The sequence below is a fragment of the Nipponia nippon genome, unplaced genomic scaffold (genome assembly GCF_047370975.1).
Source record: "Nipponia nippon isolate SJK-2023a ecotype South Korea unplaced genomic scaffold, ASM4737097v1 scaffold_5, whole genome shotgun sequence".
NCBI classification, from domain to species: Eukaryota; Metazoa; Chordata; class Aves; order Pelecaniformes; family Threskiornithidae; genus Nipponia; species Nipponia nippon.
The window spans coordinates 2,510,880-2,528,299 of record NW_028262369.1 but is presented as its reverse complement, the minus strand read 5'-3'; the positions used below and the strand labels follow the sequence as shown (position 1 = coordinate 2,528,299).

The window sequence follows — 17,420 nt, the reverse complement described above, 5'->3', positions numbered from 1 at the left end:
CTTACTCTTCCAACGCTTTCCAAATGTTGATTCGGGGATGCCAGAGAGAGCAAATAAACAAATTATTGAATTAGTGAGACGGGAAAGTAGCAGTAGGGTGCAAGAAATGCGGCAGATCAAATGGAGAACAATTCTGTAAGAGGAACGTTGGCAAGATCAGACTTTCGTTAAGTCTTAAACAGCCTCAGAGTTATCTGTATTGCGTGATCAGCACAGCACATTTGATGATTATGAACAAAGCTTTTAGACTTTTAAATATATAAGATAGGACATTAGATAGTGCTTTTTAAAACGTCATTTTAAAACAAAATATTTAGGTATATTCATATCCTGAATACAGATTTATTTCTGCTGTGGCCTGTATCTCTCCATTGCATCTATCTTGCTTATTTAAACCAGAGTTCACAGGCATAGAGGTTTGGTTTTTTTTAGAGCACTTAAGAGAATGTTCTTGATTTTCATTAGCATTATTATATAATTATATATTTGATTAGAAACTAATACATAAAATAATAATTTACTAAAGAAATTATTTCTATTAGGGTAATAATAAAAATGCTACTACATCACCCTGATCACAGGTATGGGAGTGGTAGAGCACGTATTTATTGCTAAATATATAACCATGTTTCACTGTACATATTTGAACAACTACTGAAAAAAAAATTGGGTGACCTTTCTTGGCCACAAAAGCTTTTATGAACCATTTATTTTTGAATGAATAAAAATTACTGATATAATTCGGTCAACGAAAACACAGCTACGAACATTACTTGGGGACATGTTTGTGGTGTTCCCCGTTGCCTTTCCTAATGCTGTGACAACCAGGTGATTTAGGTGAAATGGAAGCAGTTGCCCTTAATCCTCCATCTCCTCTTGCTGGACCCACCTAGCAGCAGGAAAACACCCTCGCTGTGAATATTATAATCCCATCACGAGGGCAGCCAGGTAGAAAGAGAAGTTGTCTGGCCGCTGTCCCTGTGCCGCTATGCAAAATCAATCGTGTATTGGGCTACTCTGACCAAAAATTCCATGTGAAGGCTGCAGGTGGCTCAGGGGGAGAACGAGGGGATATGAGTTACCACCAAAAGAAGTTTGGTGGAATTACTTTTTTTTTGGAATTACTTTTTAGAGAAAGTAATGCAAGAGAGCGCTTCACGGCTCGTCGTCCTGGAAAGGCGTCTCCAAACCACAACTCCAAAATATGACTCAGTATTAGCAGGCAGTATTAAATATAGAATAAACAAGAGAAAGCATGAGCTGACAAAGACAGCAGCAGCATCTATGGAGACCATGATAATTAAAATTTATAACTGTGCCTATCGCTGACAAATTATTAATCTGGTCCGAGCAAACTACATTTCAGGAAGGTAAGAAAACACTCTGAAAGCCTCCAGTGTATTCATATTCTGCAGAGCAATCCAAGACTGAATTTTTGCATTTTAAACTCAGTATTTTAAGAGCTGGAAAAGCTGAAATTTAGAAAGAGCTCTCACACTATTCCCTTTTACAAAACTTTTAGTAAAAACATGTTTTACATACAAAATGTGAACTTTCCAAAGCGGATTTAGCTATAATTATCAACTGAATTCCAGGCGAGTGCTACCTGTTATCATAATAACTCTTTTCAATAGAGGGACACCTCCCTATAGGATTATTTCTACAGTAAAACACGTTAAACATTAAGTTCACATGTCAGGCTGGCTCAGTCTGAGCTAAACTTTAGCTTTAAGTAGCGTACAGCTGTTGTGTAATGTCAAAGCACGCTAAAAGCTTCCATCTCACTGGTTTCGTGCCCGCGTGGAAGCCAGCCAGTCTTGATGACACAGATAGGATACAGTAAAGCTTGTATAATTACTGTTAAACACAAGAACTGTGCTAAAACAACACTTATAATCTTCGTTAAATCCGCAAGAACGGGAAATCCAGAGGAGAGTCCCTCAACCGCGGCCATGGGACAAGGCACTTCAAGACACAAGGTACCATAAATACCCTATTCTTGCAAAACACAAGTGCTAAAGATCGAGTTCCAAGGAGAGGAAGCAAAACCAAACTCTGCTTGCCTGCTGAGATGTCCGAGATGAGAAAAGTTAATTAACAGTATCCGTAAGGGCCAACGCAAGCATCCCCCACAGGAGCTTCCCCAGGGAGCGCTGCACACGCCAGCGGCCCCGGCCTTTGAGTTGGCCCAACGCTGGCGTTTGACGAAGCCACCTCCCACCGCCTGACCATTTTCCTCATTTTTGGATTAGGCAGCCGGCTCCAAATCCAGCCTGGAATATGGATAAACCTCTGAGAATGATAAACTTCACTGCCCGTTAATTTGTGTTTGCTGACAAGCGGATCAGACCTTCCCAGGAGACGAGTGACAAACGCGTAAGGGATTTGAGGCACCGCAGCTGTCAAAGATGTATTTGTGACCAATTTTAGATAGACTTTCCAAAATATAAATGCAACTTTTAAAAAACACTATCAGTTTAACAAGCAATGGTGCATACTAACAGATCTCAAGAAATATTTTTACAATTGAAACATTACGCACAGTAACCGTTATTTATACTGCAATACGTCAGCCTTAAATATTTACTTTTCCACTCGCTTAGTTTACATTATATGCCAACAGAACGCTTTCTTGCATCATTTAAAGAGCCTATAGAAATTTAAAATTCTCTGAGCAATTAGGGAAAAGTGTTATAAAATAATTCAAATTAAATTATGAGGAAAAAAAAAAATCTATGCTACTTTTTATTCAAAACTGAATTGACTTTGAAGATGCATGATTTTTGCAAATAATTACTTTGCTATATGCCTCCTGATAAAATAAGAGACTTTTTTTAAAAAAAAGCAAACAATTTTGAACTTTAAACCTCTCTCTAGGCTTTACACCGCAACACGGCGACCATTCATCCGTCAGCAGCATTACGTTACTCCCCTGCCCTATGGGTTCTGAAAAGCCAACGATTCTAGTTAAGAGTAAGTAAATGTTTATACTTTTAATCTGCACATCACAAGGCTGTATCAGCAGGGTTACTGGACATTTTTCCCAGAAAGCGAGCAGGCTGGGCAGCTGTATTTTGACAAGAAATGTTGTTTCCTTTTATGGCCCAGAGAGTCAGCGGCTGTGGTCTGCGCGGGGGGAAGGCGGCGAGCACCCTCCGCTTCATCCTACGGCGCCGTTATCCCTGGGCAAGCTGCTCTTCCCATGGTCATCCTGATCCTTCCCTTCCCGGTACTCACTTATTTTCAAGTGCAAAAGAGATGCTCCAGATGGGATATTGTATTATTTACTTTCCCGTTTGCTCGACCGTAAATCCCATAAATCCAGAGTTAAAACAAACTACCTGGATTGAGAAAGGTTTATGGGTGCTTCCTAGCCCACCAGAGATGGGCTCCTTTCCTGCAAAGGAACCAACACGGGGCTCGGCTACTCTGCCATTTCCATCTTTAAATTTTCATGTTATTAAAACCAGCTAAAACAAGTTTTGAAGAATGAATGGCCTGGAGATTCACCGCCAATTCATGAACATCGAGACTGCATAATGTTCCAGATCACGGCCCATATAAAATTAAAAGGATGACTATGACCCTTTCCAATCACGTTTTTGGCTGTTTCTTTGGGAATCCCGTCCGTGGACGGGATGGGCACATTAACTGGACAACTGCAAGGAAGAAAACAAGAGACCGGAGGAATTGGGAAACCCCCGTCGCGGATCCGCTGCAGACGGATGAGGAACGCCTGTCCGTCAGCAGATCTGCTGCACGAGTTTCCAGCCATCCCACCCCAGCTACTTACTCCCATGACTTCATTTACTCCCTTTGCTTCAGCTTTTCACTCCTTCAGTTGTACCAAACTCTAAATCAACCCTTTCTTGTGGCTTCAATCTCAGAGTGGAAACCTGGAAGGAAGGACTGGAAGGAAGGAAAGGGGCATGGGGAAAAGTAAGAAGCTGGAGGCGGGGAAGGAAAACATTTCTAAGATTTTATTAAAGAAGGTAAAACAAGTTTTCCAAATGGCAACTGGAAATTCAACAATTCTAATCTATGTGGAGGGGGGAAGGCCAAGAAACCACGCAGCCACATGAACACTGTCTGCATCCCATTACAAGCAGCAAAGCCTCATTACCTCTCCCACTTAAAAACCCTTATCTCGCTTTTGCCCCTTTCCTAAAACAAAGCAAAAGCTGAAATTTTGTGTGAAGGCAAACTCCAAGCAGCACTTAACAACAAACACTGCACTAGCAGAGAAGAACCAGCCTCTTAAGATGTATGCATTTTCCCTTGTGTTTCCCTAATTTAATTTGAATAAAAGTTACATTAATGAGAGGAGAGGAAGAGAGCTGGCAAGGGAGGGAAGGAAAAAGCGCAAGTGAGCAGCAGCAACCGAGGGATACGGCCTGAGGAGCATTAACACCAAGCCTGGAGGTCGATTTGGAGGGATGCAGATTTGCTGGTTAGTTATTTGCACAAGCTTATGGACGTGGGAAAACGGCAGAACGCCGAAGGGAAACACGTAACCTCCTGTAATGGAAAATCCTGCCGAGAGAAACGCAGTGTGGCCGCCGCCAGCGCAGGCTGAGCACCAGCCTGGTAGGCATCCTCTTGTCCTGCAGCAAACAACGTCTAACTCCAGCAATCCTGAAAAAAATCCTGAAAAAAACTGCGTTTGGCAACTGGATGGAGAAATTGAAAGGCCTGTTTCCTCTGTGTCAAAAGACAGGATTTAGTTTATTGGACTAAATCTCAGGTCTATCCCAACTGCATTGATCCCCAATGAGCGGGAGACCGGAGAAACAGGCCACCGGTTCTCCCTGGTGCTTCTGGGGAACGCGCTGTACCAAGTAAGGATGGACTTCAAATTGCTCGACACAGCTTGCTTTCTAGTAAAACAGCCCCAGTGAGGCAAGCAAAATATATTTATACTTTGATTTTTTCCCCAGTCTGAGCTTAAACCTTCATTTCTGCAACCTGTAGACAGATAGATCCATGTGAGTTAGAGACAGAGCTCCCACTGTGATTACAAATTGCAAATTAAATACGAGGTACAGCCTGGATCAGTTCAAGACTTGTGAAAGTTCAATGTAGTAGAAAACGTTTAAATTGTAGGGAGATTTAAAATGGGAAATTTAAATAATTAGATCTGGCGCTGTTACATCAGGCTTGAACAAAACCAAATAAAAGACTCAAGTTGCAAACTCAAAAAGAGAACAAGTTATTGAGGAAACTGGGTACAAACATACACTGGCAGCGTTTCTGTATTAAACACGGCCCTGTGCACTTTAACAAGAAAATTAAAGATACATAAAAACTAATAAAGATGCAAAGAAATCCTTAGGTAAGAGCCCTGGCATAAACTGATTAATATAAACAACACAATTCCCTAAAACTTCCTGAGACCCTTAAAAATATAGTACTTCAAGGCAACAATTTTCCCGATTATGAAAATAAACAGAATTGATTTTAAAAAACCAAAACAAAACACCAACCAAAACCAAACTGGGGGGCGGGGGGAGACAGTCTCAAGTTTTCGGTACCTAAAAACAGCCCTTGAAGTGATCCTCCCCTAAGGATATTTTGATCTTAGTCACATGTTTTTCTAAGGTATTTTTATTTAGTCTCCCTGTAGATAACTGCAAGGAGAGAACGGATAACATGGTATTTAATTTAATTTAATTATTTGATGTCTCCCATCATAGCTGAGAGAGGCATTAAGTCTGAAATATTAGCAATAAAGTCATTAGGCTCACCGGCCTCAGAGAACGTTCTCTCGCACTTATGTGTCGTTTCCATCACTTGCCAACTTTGTCAAAATAAAAAAAAAATCAAGTTTATTTTCTTAATCTTTGATACGGGTACTTTGATACTTACCTGCTTATCAATAAGCAAGCCTATGCAATTGTAGTCGTAGATAAGAAAAAAAAAATAAAAGTACAAAAGAGAAAATATTTGAGAATGTTTCATGATACACATGTGCCCTTGTTTACACAAAGCCGAAGGGGAAATGGATCTTTTGCTATTCGTGGCTCATACTTTCACCCAAATCACCTAGTTTTTTCACTTTCATCTTACTGTTTGCAATATAAATTTGGAAAATATACAGAAAGAACAGCTCACACAACAACCTTTCCAAATAGTTACGTCTGGTTTGTTTTTGCAAGTTTAGACAACAGGAGTGAAGTTTCCAGTTAAACAGACCTGGGAATGTTATGGCAAGGCTCGCAGACCAGAGCGGAATAAATCCCAACAACAAATACATTTCTAATGACAAAAACTTATCATACGAACGTACCTACAACAAAAACACCTCCAGACCAGGCATCGCCGGCGCTGCAAGCCGAGGCCTGGCTAACTGAAGTGGAATTGGATGCGGCTGGCCAAGGCAAACACAGATAAGCACAACAGAGAAGACACAACAGCCAGATCGGCTCACGCGCAGGCAGCACCGACCCGGACCCTCGCACCTACCTGCCGGGGCCACGGGCTGCCTCGGCAGCGCAGGCACCGCTTCGCGGACAGCCAGAACGTTAATAGATAGCCAGCTTCTATCCTGGCATTTTATATGGCTGCAGCATCCAAAGGCTTTCACGTTCAAAGCAAAACAACCCCCCCAAAACATTAGTTTGCAGTATTTTTTTTCAGTTCTGAACTAACAGAATCACTTCATAATTCAATAAATCAATATAAATCAATATTTATCAATATTACATAAATATATTTATACTTATAAATATATTTATACTATATAATATATTTATACTTATAAATATATTTATACTATATAATATATTTATAAATATATTTATACTATATATTTATATAATATTATATATAAATCATATAAATCAATATTTATATACCTACACGTGTGCATATAAAGCTAAAACTGAATACCACTGCATGTTGAGTTTTTACCAATAGGAAAAACTTCAGTAATGAGAAGCAGAGATGGATTACACGTTAAAAAAAAGAAAAGCAAAAAGCAAGACTCACTCTATGAAGCACCTCGCTCTGTTCAGCAGCTGTCACAAGCGTACAAATTCCCTGTTCAACATCACACTTTCGTTCCCGAAAAGGGTACCACGGTACCAACACACAGCTGGATCACCATCTCGCAACCTGTGCGGGCAAACCTGCACCCGTGTGCACCCCGGGCTCCTCTGGTACACGCTATTGGGCTGGGCCACCAAGACTCCCAGGTACTAAATTTTTGTAGAAAGGAAAGGCATAGCTTTAGCATTACAAAAGATCATCTCTATCCACTTCAAGCGGAGCTATTCTCTTCTATTCTGTGTCCTGGGCGAGTCAGATAGTTCACGACAAAAAAAAAAAAACAACCCCAAAACAACAATCTCTCCCCCTCAGTAAATCAGCAACAGTTTTCTACCAAATTATTCAAAAAGAGGATTAAAATTCTTTTAATGCCATCTTGCTGAAATACTGCATCCTTATTTACAGCAGCAGGACTAAGCTGTTACAGCAGCAATCGATCACTATTCAGAGCTTTCTGATGCTTTCTGGAAGGTGGTAAGTTATCTTCACAGAAGTAATAAAAGATAAGGCTTGAAAGCCTGCTGACCGGTCCAGGCACTCACCTGCCCCAAGGCCAGACATCCACAACAGTCCCTGCAGAGAGCTCCTTACCTTCTCCTTAAGCTGTTTTTGTTGCTCCCCATCACACCTAGCGCTTTTGCAGCAATTTAAGCCCAGGGCTTCTTGCTCTGCCTCCTCTCCTCTCCGCAGGCGGCCGTCGCCACATCTGAACACCGTGGCTATCTCCCCCATCCAGCTTTTCACTCCAGACTAAACCAACTGCAACTCCATTACTCTTTTCTAGACATCCAGCTACCTCGGTTGCTCTCGTACGGACTCTCTCCATTCGGTTCACATCTTTTTTTTTGTTTATATTTCTTCTATTACGGAAACAAAATTGATGTGACTTAAGGACTAAACAAGAAACACCCCACAAAAAGCAATTCAGGTTAGTTTTCTACAGATTTCAACTTCTTACAATCTCTTCCCTCGCACTGTCACCCAACATCTCCTTGATTTCCACTTCCCCACTGCCTCCCAGTTTTTCCAAATACCATCACAAAACTCCTCTCTAATTTACTTCTCAGAAGACACAATCTAATGGGTAATTAAAAATACAAAAGAAAATTTAGGAATAACTGTTTTCCCTTAACAGCTTCCCTTCCAATAAAATATTTTGCTGCTATAATGCCTACAGGGCTTATCTTCAGCTGCAAGAGAACAAAGAAAACAAACACTGAAAATTTATCTAAATAAGCCATACTATTTAGAGAAAAGCTACCATGGTGCTATGGGACCTTGGAAACTTGCAGCAAAATATGTGAGATATTGCTCAGAAGTAAGTTTTGCTCTTCAGTTCTAGGGCTAGAAACCATCATAATACCAGTACCTGTAAATCCTACCTTTCCCATTTCACAACATATTTCACATCAGCAAATTGCACTGGAAACGCGATTACAGCTCCCACCACAAAGTCCAACACTACCTCCAGTTGTTTATGCTTTTGACTTACTAGCAAACAAACATTAAAGAAAATTAAAGTAAATAAAAAGGGGGAAATAAACTACAGCATGAACATATGATCAACTACATTAAGTTGTAAATAAAAGCACAGAGACATTTTTAAGGAGGGGGGGGCTGCTAAGTTTGTTTATAAAGGAGACTGGTTCTCTTCCAAGTTCCACGTTCCAGCCTGAAAATAACTTCTTAAAACAGCTGTCAGGTTTTTTGGGGGGAGGGAGAATGATCTACCAGCAAATACGATCTTTCTTTAGCAGCGCACAAGTTATCATGGGTAGTAGCTTGTGCTTCACTGAGAAAATTCAGCTCCTATGCGGCCCCTAAAATCTGCAGTCAAGAATGTAAAAGAGCATCCAAAAAGGAAAACCAGCCTCTGCGGAGAGGCCCCAGCATCTGAGCTCACGAAACAGAGAAGCACCATCATCTCCGTGCTCAGAAGACCATGGGAAATGATCATCTCCCACTGGACCAAAAATCAGCCATTAATCTTCCTTTCACTTCAGGTTCTTTTAAAACATTTTTTTTTCCCCCTCAACTAACTTCTTAGTTACGTAGATTTTTTTTTTTTTTAAACTTAAAATTAAAAACTGCAACATATTTAAAAATTAAGTAGTTAAAGCTCCAAATCTCCTACCAGTATATTTTAAAGGCAAGCATGAAGGAACTCAGCAACCTACTGACTGTGCTGTAAACATTCACATTAGCGGTTACCTTTCAGATTTTCATGTGTTATTATTACGCTCGGTCTCTCTGCTGTCTTGGCTGATAAAACCGCAACTCAAAGTACGTAATTTTTTTTGTACAATGTATACCGATAGTTCAAAAACTCCAATTTCTCCACACACGGAGACACATTCGCAACAGAAGAAGTATTCACATAAACAGTCATGCTGAGTAGTCTCTGTTTTCAAAACAGTCAAATATTAGCTGGATATATTTACTGAATACACTTCTACACATGGGACAAGCAGAGGCTCCTCCACGTTTTAAAGGTCTTGAAATTTACTTTGGGCAGAGCTTATTACAGATGAACAACAAAAAAAACATCTTGGATATACTGTTGCTGCTGCAGTAGGCTCTTTCCATCTCCAACATCCAAAAAGCAAAATTCTGTTTCAGGAAACAGCAGGAATCGCCCCAAATGCTAGGCAGCATCAGAAAACTTTAGATCATTAAAGAATCACTTCCTTCCTCTCAAATAAATGTCCCTTAAAAATCCTCTCTCTTCTAGAACTACCGTAACATTGCAGTAAGAAAGCTAAATCATTATCTGTTTTGTATTAAGGAAAAAAAAAAACACCACTGAAAAATATAGTTCATGACAACTTCTCCTCTCTAAGTCTGAAGGCACAACACTCGGCTCCAACCGCAAGCGCAGGAACTGAAAACCAAACAAAAAGATGCAGACGAGCAACTGGGAAAACCCGGCTAATGAGTACCCACCACCCAAGCAGAGGGGAGCCAAGCAGACGCCGGGCTGGGCGGTGAGGACTTAGTGAGGAGACGAGGTGGGCACCCCTCCTCACTGGTACTGCACCCACCCACGCCGGTGAAGGCGCTGAACCCGCAATTCTTCACCCTGGTTTTGAAACAGCGATGCCTGGTATCTCCACAGTCCCCCTAACTCTTCTCATCCTAATGTCCAAATGCAGATTTACCTTTTTAAGACCCAAATTATTTTACAGATTATTTATACTGCCATGCTAAAAAGCAAAAGTAGAATTCTCCCCTATATTCCCCCTTACTTCAACATGAATACTACGGGTAGAAAATGCAGGACCATGATGAGAAATATTCCCATCTCAGCAGAAGAAGAGTATTTGCAGACAGTGTTCACGACAGGATTATCAAGCAATACACCCTGTGTCCCATGGAACAATAATATCTTTTAACTGCTCACTATTTAGACTATTTAACTCAGCTACAGTAGCAAGCACCTGGATGTCAGGACACACCTCAAATACAGCATTTTGGGAATCACCATCAACAAAGCATTAGCACAGCTTCTTATCAATAAATGAGCTCATTACCCAACCTCGGCACGTACCAGCGCTTCGTGTTGCTCATTCTACCACAAATACATTCTAGAAGTGAGCACATGTACGACTGCTAGGGATTTAAACCCGGCTTTAGGAGTCACATAGTAGAAGGGACAGGAGAAATCTCAGTTACAGCAAGCCAACACTTCATCGTCACATTTTCAGGATGTGTCTGGTAAGCTTTGCATAAAAAAAAAAAAACCGTACATTAGCATTAGTTACACTTCACAGCACAGGAAACTGAAGTAAACTATTCCAGAAGCTTTATTAGAGCAAGCAGGAACACCACAAAACACAAACACCGAGACACCTGACAACAGCTATAATTGGAGTTTGATTAGGGATGACTTACCTCCTCTGGCAGATTATTGAGTGGGCAAGTCAGAAAAATAATACATTCAGCCAGTTAAATGTCTAGACAACAGTTTTTCAGGAATGGGCTACAGATGAGGAGTTTATTCATTAAGAAACTAAAGATAGGGACTTTAGAGTTTTCAAACCAAGCGCTTGGCTCATTCTTGACCACAGTATCCATGTACAAGGAACATACATTTAATCCACACTAGTTATTCAAATACTCGGTGATCTTTCCAGTTTGTGTACTGTGCCAATGCGGTAGATTTTTATCCCCTGACAAGGGAAAGGGAAGAGTAAACACTACAGAGTAAAATGTCATCCTCCATTTGTTATGGTTCAACTACATATTAGTATAAAAATATCCAAATGTATATATATCAAGACATTTATTTTAAGCTTTCTTGAAATAAAGGCATTTGGAAGGGAGTTTTCTTCAACTCATGAGACATGGCAAAGTTACATCACAAAAAAAGCTAACCGTGCTCAAAAAATGAAAACTATTTCTTTATGCTACAAGGCTCTAACAGAGCCATTTCCAACTCAAGCGGAGGGATGGGACCCTTGCTAGTTCGGCCAGATTACAGCCCAGCACTGAGTTGAAGCTGCCATCCCCTTCTTTCCTTGCTTCCATAACGCGCACCCCCTCTGCCGCGCGGAGCGGAACGGCACATCTGGAATAAGTTATCGGCGTTACCGGCTCGCTGCTTTCTGCCTTCACCGCGCGAGAGTGCACCTCGCTGGGGCTCAGCGCCGCCGGCTCCTCGTCAACCAAGGAGCCCAGGTAGCAGCACAGGCTTCTTAATTAATTCAATACCGCTTCTTCTCTGAGAAGGGCCTCATTCTATAAATAAAGATCAAAGGATGAACCCTTTCAATGACCATCTAATAGCAGCTACACTTCACTGGCTCATTTTCCCTAAGATCGTCTTCTAATAGTCATTGAAGCAGAGTTGTAATTTTACATATGCATTGAAAGGGCAATAAAAGCTCGTATAAATACTCCCAGCCATCCTCCTTCTGATCCCAGAGTCTGTGTTTATAGCTTTAACTCTTGTACTTCGTGTGCGTTTTATACTGAATCACCTAAATACAGCAGCAGGGACTTTTAAAACACCATTTTGCTTTACTTATATTTGTGAAAGTCATTTGCTACATTTAAAGTTGTCTTATTTAGATAAACTATAGACATACTCGATGTATATTAAATGCATTTCCTTAATGGAGTATCATGTATTTCCCCCCCACAGACTGTTGTGTTACCATAATGTCCCGAAGATCACAGTTAACACACACACACACACACAATCACGTTATTTCCACAAATCAATAATTCTGGTATTAAAAACAACTGTCTTGTCTTTGAAATGAAACAATTATAACTGTAAACTTTAAGACAGAGTGCCATTTGAATTAGGAGGACTTAAGTGTTCAAAAAGCTGCACCAAACATTGGTGGGGCATGGTCCAACTCCTGGGCTTACTAAGCAGTGCAAGAATTAACAAATCCTTTACTCCAAACGGGTTAGACAAATAACACACTGTCAGCACAACCTAACGCCGCAAAACCTTCTCCATTACAGCGGCGGCAGAGCAACACCCACAAATTTATGACCGTATTTGCTGCACGCTTGTCTATGGCTGATACTAGGCTCATACAAGTCAAATAATAACCTAAGTCCCAAAACACATATGTAATGCAGTTTATCTACGTGTTTATCAAATATACTACTTCAGTGAAGCGCTGGTAAGTGCAGAAGCCTCTCAGGCAAATATCCTAACTTGGAAAAAAAAATCTTAATCTAAATTTTAAGACAATTTCCAACTTTGTCACCTCCTGAAATCTTGGAAAGAATTAAATGCTTAACAGATGTACTACATTTTATATATAGCCACATCACGCACGCGTTTTTTTTTATAACACTTAGAAAACACTGTGCCTGATCAAAAATGTCTTCCGTATGGTCTGATTCACTTTCAGTACCTGATTACGGACACAAAATCATCACCAACCCCTGAACAGCAAACAGCCATCGCCAAACTGTCTCCATCTCCAAGCAGGGGTAAGCAACAAAGCACAACAGTTGTCCCAGTGCTTCACCAGGGCTCAGAAACCAGCACCTTCCCCTCTGTAGTCTTTGCCTGCACATTAAAAAAAAAAAAATGGTAACCTTTATCTCCTTTTTTCCCATCCCCTACATCAGACAAAGCAGGTGGCCAAGAGGGCCAATGGCATCCTGGCTTGTATCAGGAACGGTGTGGCCAGCAGGACCGGGGCAGGGATCGTCCCCCTGTGCTGGGCACTGGTGAGGCCGCCCCTCGAATGCTGTGCTCAGCGCTGGGCCCCTCACCCCAAGGCGGCCATGGAGGGGCTGGAGCGTGGCCAGAGCAGGGCAGCGAGGCTGGGGCAGGGGCTGGAGCACAAGGCTGGGGAGGAGCGGCTGGGGGAGCTGGGGGGGCTCAGCCTGGAGAAGAGGAGGCTGAGGGGAGCCCTCATCGCTCTCTGCAACGGCCTGAAAGGAGGCTGGAGCCGGGGGGGTCGGTCTCTTCTCCCCAGGAACAAGCGATGGGACGAGAGGAAATGGCCTCAAGTTGGGCCAGGGCAGGTTTGGGTTGGGTATTAGGAAAAACTTCTTCACCGAGAGGGTGGTCAAGCATTGGCCCAGGCTGCCCAGGGCAGGGGCTGAGTCCCCATTGCTGGAGGGATTTAAAAGCCAGGGAGACGTGGTGCTTAGGAACATGGTTTAGTGGTGGGCTTGGCAGTGCTGGGTTAACGGTTGGACTCGATGATCTTAAGGGTGTTTTCCAGCCTTAACGATTCTGTGATTCTAAGGGGTCGCAGGCTCAGGTACCATGAGCACGCAGATGGTATTCACACACACCTCCACTACAGCAGCAACCACCCTCCTTTTCCAGAGCTGCTCCCCTGCAAACCGCGCTGCAGAGCTGGGCAGATCCCACACTGTCCTGAAGCCGTCACGGCTGAAGACCAGTGCACTCTGAAAACCTCTCTTAAATGCGGCTCCCACCTTCTGTTATCAACAGGTAGGTTTTATGATGCCCCCTATTAAATATAGATAGCTAAGCAAAACTTTTACGAAAACATGCCACCCATTTGATGAACATCTAGTCATTCATGCTACAAGAATTAAGCACTTTCCAAGTTGATTAAACATGATTCAAGCATCTGATTATTCAGAAATAACAGACTGCAAAGGCAACTTGGAGTATTTTCACATAAGAAACATCCTAAGGATGCACATATTTACTGAAATGCTATATATACACTATATACGTATGTCTAACAAGCAAATAACAGCAGCTTTATGTAATTAAGACTTTTGGACTTATTTGTGGAAAACGATCATCAAATACCAAATGAAAGTATCTGACACAGGTAAGAAAGCGTGACTTCAGTGAAGACTAGCAGACCTTTTGTTTACCTCTGTATCCACAGCAAATTCCGGCAGCGGCAATGTTTCATAACCTAAGATGTATATGTTATTTTAACATCCTCAGCAGAAAAATTCAGTTACTGTGGATTCCAGAACCTGGGGTGAGGCGTGGGGTGTGTGTGTTTCTCTTAAATGGTTTATTGGGATTATGAAACAACTTATAATAAATTTTCTCATCCTCACATGGTATTTTTAAGAGTGCTCACTGCTTCTAGTTGATGCCATATTGCCAAGAAGCAAGTAAAACATTAAATATTATTCATATTGTCTCATTAATAACTTCTATGTACATACGAGAATCTCTTTCATAACCTGTATCTTAGTAGCAAGGTCAGTGCCACATAAGGAGTCAGATGGAGCAAAATCCTTTTGCTTTCCTGCATATTGTTATCAAATCAGAACCAAGTTTTAAAAACTGGAAATAGATGGGAAAGGCTACAAAAGCCTTGGATCAAAGTCCGAGTATCTGCTCGCGTCATTTCACTGCGGGCGTGTGCGACACTGCAAAGTCTCCATCTTTTTTCTGGAAGCCTGTGGCCGCTTCTTCCCTTAGTGCAGTCCAAACGCAGACCTCCCAGAGACACAGACAGCTCTTGCTAAGCATCACCGCTGTCTAAACAAAGGAAATTTGGAGCTCGTGTTGTACCTGGTCTCTTTGCAAATAATGCCCTTACAGGAACATTTCCTCATTACATCCTGCCATTAACACCGCTCCTGTCAGGCCCTGAGCATTTCCAAAAGATTTATCTGTTGTACGTCTGTCCAAGTCGGTCATAGGTTAAAGACACTTGGTGCCTCACCGGACAGACTTCACATGGCCGTTAAACGAGAGTTAAAGAATGCAAGAATTTGACTCCACAAACTACTGGAAACAGCTACACAAAACCTTCCCGGGAGGTCTTTTGAAAATAGCATACCTAATGTAATACTAAAGAAAAAAAAAATTAACTTCTATTCCGTATATTAGGCATGTGCATCTAAGTCAAACATCAAAGCCACACATTTAAAAAATAGTAAGACTCCATTTCTGACTCAAATATCCTTGTTTATCTAATGAATGTAAATAATTCAGCATCCAGTGTCAGAAGCAGTTTTCCTATGTTTCCTTAAATACTTAAATAATATTTAATAGCATGTTTGATTTCAATTATAGACTTGGTTTTTTTGCTTATTGTGCAGTTAAGCACAGTCAACCAAACCACCACCATTTTAGCTCTTAAAACACACGAACAGTTGTTAATATTGTCATTACTGATTATTGATTGGCTTTGCTTTCCACTTTCTCCTCCTCCCTCTCTTTTCAGGAGGAAAATTTTCTATTAAGGCCTATAAATTACCAAGACTGGAACGAAACTAAGTCTTAATGGACTTAGCTATAGACAGCTGGATTTGGATGTTTTTCGGCTCTTTCCCTGCGGCCCCTCTCCTCCCCTTGCAATGGGAGGGCCTCTGGTTTAAGGCATCAGGTGGCCAGCAGGAACCTTCCAGCCCACGATGACACCCACACAAGTGAATTTGAGTTAACTTCAGCTGAAAGCAAAAGGGGAAAAAAAAAAAAAAAAGCAAGCAAATTGCTCTTTGACTAGTAGATATTCAAAAGACATTTTCCTTTCTTTCCATGTTTCTGCATATGGTAAGCTGCAGACAGAAGGAAAGGTCCATTAGCTAGCGGATTTTATTCCACTAGTTCCTCTGCACTGTTCCAATTTTGGAGATTTTATAAGTAATGCTATTTTATGACAATAACATGATTTCTAAATTTATCAAGTCAAGTTGAAGACAATAGCTTTAAAAGCGCAACAAGAAGAACAGTAAGTGCTATCAGTGAAATAAAGACTCGCAATATAATCATTGTTATTTATATGGTTTGCTAAGAATTCCCACATTAAGTTACTGTAGCAAATACAAACCCAAAAAGGTTTCAAGCAATTCTAAGGGGCATTTTGAGTCCGAGGGAGGCTAGCTGAAGAAATGTATCTACAACGTTTTGTTCCCTCACAAAGTAATTTCAGAACCATGAAAAAAGTCTATCCCTAAAGCCATATATCGAGTAGGCCTACTGCTCTGGGTTAAAACATTTGGGGGGAAAAAAATGAAAGAGAATATTCATTCGATGAAAACAATTTGACTTGGAAGGGCAGTACGGATTTCTGGTACAGTCCCATACTGACAAATGCCTAGCAAGATAAGCCTAACCAGCCGAATCTGTCCGATTGCCTGAGACAGTACCAGTGCCCCAACGTGACGTCTGGGTGAAGAAAAAGCTGTAACGCTATGGTACGATCTCCGGTCTATACTTCTCTCCCAGCTGCCACTTTAGATTTTCACAAATTATTACTTGGGAGCAAGCAGCTAGGCTTTCCAACCCTGCATGGCTATGTTTTAAATGGAGTTCCAACAATTTCCGACAAACCTATGAAACAGCCATCAGGATAACGCACGCTTATATAACAGAACCTGTTAAAATGTGTTAATGAGACTCTATTGACTAGCTGCCTTCTTTGCAATAGCAACTCCCACTGGAAGTTACAAATTTAAAGGCTAGGAATTTTTTTTTTTTCTTTCTTTCTTTTCAAAGGACAGAAATGAGATTGAAAATCATCTAAAAATAGCAAAGAATTTTCAAGTGTCAGCTGTAACAGAAAGAGGAATGGCTGTCTCTCCTTACAGAGCCAGGATGGATGGAGTGAACTTGCGATTCAGGACCGAGAGAGAGATCGCTTACACACAAACTGTAGACGGTAGAAAATTATTTTAATTTACTAATTTTAGTAATATTCCAGGACAATCTACGGCAACTTGAAATCCAACGAAACTGTACTTTGTTTTAAAGTGGCGAATGTAAATTCTTATATGTCTTGCCTGCCAGAAGGAAAAGCAGAGTACATATTATGAAGTAACTGCAAAAAGAGTTTTAAGCAACCCATTCAAATCATGCATCCTCCTCATGACAGAGGATGAGTATAAATAATGTGGTTTTGACTTTGGTTTGTCTTTTCCATTAATCTTTCTCCCCTAAAAGCCAC

At 41.2% G+C, this 17,420-nt stretch overlaps 1 protein-coding gene and 1 long non-coding RNA gene across 15 annotated transcripts in view; both read right to left on the bottom strand.

Moving 5' to 3' along the window:
• The window catches only part of ADCY9 (adenylate cyclase 9), a 102,513-nt gene that overhangs the window by 75,671 nt on the left and 9,422 nt on the right, over positions 1-17,420 (bottom strand). The gene's annotated exons all lie outside the window — the stretch shown is intronic.
• On the bottom strand, positions 6,483-9,587 carry LOC148051991 (uncharacterized). The gene is made up of 4 exons (XR_015698905.1): positions 9,259-9,587; positions 7,639-7,907; positions 6,988-7,196; positions 6,483-6,576 (listed from the first exon to the last, which is right to left on the bottom strand). It is a non-coding gene; the product is annotated as an uncharacterized LOC148051991 (long non-coding RNA).